A 4,724-nucleotide genomic window follows, 5' to 3' on the forward strand; every position below is an offset into this window, starting at 1 on the left:
TTAACATAGGTTGGGTCCTTTTCTGCGCTATGATTCAGTTCTCACAGATGTGTCACTTCAAATTCTTTGCTCAGACCAGCTTCCCCAGCACACTCACGGCTGCGCATCAGTGTAAGTGTGTCCTTGGTTGAACAGCGAGAATTCCTGCCCATTTCCCTTCCGGCTGGAGCAGGATGAGAGTGTGTTTGTGTTAACGACATTGCTGTAGATTGTTCTTCATTCCCCACTATGATAATTCAGACAGTTCCTTTCCCATTCAAATCTCCAGCACATCATTCCAATAGCAGGGGGCAGGATTTCTCTGGGGCACTGAAATATTTCAGGGGGTTGGTGCGTGAACTCAGCCTTGCATTCCATCCTTGATGTTTCATGGACTAACAACAGCAGCAGAAAGAAAGAGCCGAGCCAATATCTCCCTATCAGGGGTGCAGGTACCACGTCCCCTCTGTCTGACCATCGCCATTGTAGGAGAGAAGGGTTCACTGGAATCGAACGCCCTGGCTCAGACCAGAGACACAGGGAGGTTTTGCTGTTCATGGATCTGTGCAAAGGAAATTGTGTCTCTGCGTGAAATTGAGGCGGGAAATGAAACGTCCACGTGGTGGCCAAATGCCCTAAGAAATGTGGGTGAAGGACTCGGGCTGAGAAATGATATATAACAGGGGTGTGTATCAATTTATTGGCCTGATTAAAAATTATGGCTAAAAGGCAGCCATTGTTGTTAGTACTTGTACCTGTGTAGGGACACCCCAGTGGGTGCCAAGTCCATTGCCTTCACAAGGGGTAGTCGATAATTTTCTCAAGATCAAAATTTCTTGGCCAAGGTCTAGTCAAGGTCTAGACTCCAGAGAAAATAATACACTGATGATAAGAAGAAGTATATAAAAAGATTTTGCAATCACTATGGGCATAACTATGATGTGTCGTGTTTCACTCTTTATATCTGGCGCCACCACCTTTCCCTTTGGCCTTGTACTTGACCAAGGGTAAAACTAAACATCTCCTCAGATACCAGGGAGTGTTTGTGTTCATTCCTGCGAGCTACACAAGGGTTTGATGTTGCTGCTGTCAATCCTCTGGCTCTGCCAGGGTAAGGAACAATTTAGGCTGTCACTGAACTGAAGGAGGGAGATCATTTTTTGACAGGGAGAGGGACACCTCCTCTTAAAGGTGTTTGTCTGGCTGGCAGCCCTGGTTCCCAGGTCTGTCCTGAGGGAAGAAAGTTTCTATGCAAAATACCAAAACTTTTAAGGGAGAGGAGGGAAAGGCGATGGGCACAGGATGGGGCCAGCATGAACCACAACATGGTTCTTTTATGTGGGATGACTCTGAACATTGACTGATCTCCACTCCCTTGTGTTTGAAGAGATGTTTAGTTTTGCACTTGGGAAAGTACAAGGCTGAAGCAATTATATCAGGGGTCTCAAACTCCCAACCCACAGGACATCTGTGGCCCGCAAGCCTCCCCGATGTGGCCCGTGGGTCTCCATTAGTTTTGGGGTTGGGTCTCTCCCTTGGCCCCAGCTGCCTCCCCCAGGCGCTCCTCCCTGGGGCCCCAGCAGCGCAGCGGAGCTGAGCGGTGTCTGCCTGCTCACTCCAGTGACTGCTGGCCCCTTCCTGCAGCCCCGGGGCAGGGCAGGGTGGGGCGGGGCTGTGCCTCCGTGCGCTGCCCCTGCCCCGAGTGCACCTGTGTTCAGTGAGATGCTGCGGGGGTGGTGCCTGGGGGCAGCAGCGTGCAGAGGCCCCCTGGCTCACCCCGCCTTGGAGCCCCAGGTAAGCGCCACACCCCCAAACTCCTTCCAGAGCCTGCCCCCCCACCCCGTCCCCACACCCCCCCTCCCGCACCCAAACTCCCTCCCAGAGCCTGCACCCCCTCCCTCCACATCCCCCAGCCCCCAAACTCCCTCCCAGAGCCTGCACCCCCTCCACACCCCTCAGCCCCCAAACTCCCTCCCAGAGCCTGCACCCCCCTCCACACACCCCAGCCCCCAAACTCCCTCCCAGAGCCTGTACCCCCTCCCCACATACCCCCTCCTGCCCCCAAACACCCTCCCAGAGCCTGCACCCCACCTCCTCCTGTTCCACCTACCCCGTGCCTCAGCCCAGAGCATGCACCAAGCACCCAAACTCCATCCCAGAGCCTGCACCCTAGACCCCCTCCCCCAATCAAACTCCCTCCCAGAGCCTTAGGCAGGTGGGGGGCGGAGTTTTGGGGGGCGGGTTGTGGGCGGTATGAGTGACATTATTGGCCCACTGGGAGGATTGGAGGACTGGCACTGGCCCTAAGGTAAATTGAGGTTGAGACCCTGCTGTAAGGGATTGGAGCAATGCTGGAGAGGCTGACGGGCACGGAGCTGGGGAGCCGTGTGTGCTCCAAGGAGAGTTGTTGTGCTCTGGTGACACAGAGCGGGTGTGGGGATTTTGTAAGTTGTGGTGTTTGTATAGAGATAAAGTTTACTAACTCCCACGTTCAGCACTGTTCCTGCCCTGGGCTGTACAGGGCCTTCTTTGTTCAGAGTATAGCTCAGTGGGTGACTATTTGCCTGCAGAGCAATGGGTTCCTTATTCAAATCCAAGTGATTCCCTTTAAAAACTTTTTCGAATGAAAATCGATTTCCAGACCCATCTCCAGTGTGTTCAGGAGTTCGCTGAAGGGGGGCAGGGGTTGAAATGAATTTAAACACTCAGCATTTTCCTATGCAAATGTATAAAAACTGAGCAGAGCTGTCCAGCAGCTGAAATCAGTCCTCGGTGTCTCGAAGAGGGACACGCTGTATTTGAGGCGTCTGGGACACCTCTGTGATGATGACAGGTGAAAAAATGCTGGATTTAATGAAAGATGAGACCATAGGAGAGGAAGGTGAACGGCAGCGCCACACAAGGTCATAACACTCAGACACGGGGCTTCACTGTCACTACCCCTGTGTTTTCCCTCATTTCTATCCTAAGAAAGACACCCTCCCCCCCCCCCCTATCACACAGAACCTTTCCCCTTGAGCCCAATCCACCCCTCCCCCTCCCCCGCCCCTCTCCCACACACTGCACTGGATACAGCCTCTTGGTGACTCACCCAGATAGGGGCTTGTCTCTGCATCTCCCCAGCAGGGGAGCAGAGAGCCGAAAGGGCCACAGGAGACCAATGGAGCTCGGCAGGAATAGAAAAGACTTCCCTTCCCTTCTCTTCCCTTCTCAAGAGTCTCGTTAATCTCACCCATGAGACGTTCCAGCACCGGGTGGGCTCAAAGCACCAACCTTCCCCTCAGCAGCGGAAGGGGGGACCCAGCTCTATCACACGGAGGGAGGCTCCCCACCTCTGCTGCTGCCATCCTGCAGCCTTTAATATGGATTTGTTTTAGCTAATGCAACCCCCCACCTCCCTAATCCAGCCATGAAACAAGGAGACAAGTCTCTAAGTGTGGACTCCGGTGGTGCAATGGGTTAGCGCCCAGTACTTATAGACCAGTATTGTGTAGAGTGGGCACCTAGAGCAGAGGCAGCTGGTGCTGACAGCTCCAAGGGAAGGCTTAAAAGCCACAGAGCAATCGAGGAAGGGGCAAGAGGAGGGGAGGACCATGCTTATGTGTGGCCAGCAGACAGGCAACAAGACACCCGGTCAGCCTGCTCCCTGCCATGCCAAACACCCACTGCAGGCCACCTGCAGGCCAGCATGCGGAGCGGCTGCTGATGCTCTGTGGCCAACATCAGAAGCTGGTAGGAAAGCAGGGCCAACCCCACTGGTGGGGCCTCTGACTGTTCCCACTCAAGGTGCTCACTTTGGCAGTGGGGCAGGAGATTTTACCCCAAGAGGCTTTTCCCCAGCTGGCGAGAAGCAGAGAAACACCCAGGCTCCCAAGGCGCTATTTAGCAACCCCCTCAAGCACAGGGACAGGCGCACATTTGGAAGAGGGAAACTGCTCCACACGCTTGCCCGGGCAGCTGCCCATTTTCTTTGGCAAATCAGGAATGGCAAAGGCTAGACTGGAAGCACGTGGGGCTCATGCCCCAGCCTTTGTGACGCCCAACCCCCAACTCCCTCCCGGGCTGTAGCTGAAGCCAGAGCATTGGCTAGTCAGTGGGAGGCACGGGGGGGAGGGTCGGAGCTGGCTGCCAGTGGATGCTGGGCAACTATTTTTTTCCATTGGTGCTGCAGCCCCATAGCTCCCATGGAATCACTGACTTGGCTCCTTTGACATGCTAGAGAGAGGAGCAGCAGCCAGGGCTATGGGTGATCTATGGGGCGCTAGGTGAGTGGCAGAGGCTTCAGGCGCTGAGAGTTTGCCTGACACCTCAGGGACACAGTGTGAGGTGGTGTCCCAGGGATCTCTATGAAAGGAGCAGAACAGGATTTACTTGGGGTCAGGAGAGAATTGAGAGTGTCTCTGGGGGTTGTAGAGAGGTATTGCCTGGGTTAGAGACTGGCTAAAACACAGACCTCGCTGTGAGCAGGATTTGAACCTGCGCAGGGGAACCCTATTGGATTTCAACTCCAACGCCTTAACCACTCGGCCATCACAGCTGTGAGCACAACAGTGGCCCAATGCTAGAGAAACTAGTAAATAATCACAACGCCTAGGCTTGAAGTCATCTGAAATACAGAATTCACACAGCAAACCTGGCTCCCAAAGCACAGGGGGGATTTGGGTTTGTTCTCTTTGCTTAGCCATGTGCAGTTGCACAGAGAGCACTTTGAAAAGTCTCCCCTCCCACAGAGCGGGAATGGGAAA

At 54.3% G+C, this 4,724-nt stretch overlaps 1 non-coding gene across 1 annotated transcript; it reads right to left on the reverse strand.

Moving 5' to 3' along the window:
• Positions 1 to 4,434: 4,434 nt before the first annotated feature.
• On the reverse strand, positions 4,435 to 4,516 carry TRNAS-UGA. The gene has a single exon. It is a non-coding gene; the product is annotated as a tRNA-Ser (tRNA).
• Positions 4,517 to 4,724: the final 208 nt, after the last annotated feature.

The sequence above is a fragment of the Terrapene carolina genome, unplaced genomic scaffold (genome assembly GCF_002925995.2).
Source record: "Terrapene carolina triunguis isolate 2854851 unplaced genomic scaffold, T_m_triunguis-2.0 Scaffold33876, whole genome shotgun sequence".
Taxonomy (NCBI): domain Eukaryota; kingdom Metazoa; phylum Chordata; order Testudines; family Emydidae; genus Terrapene; species Terrapene triunguis.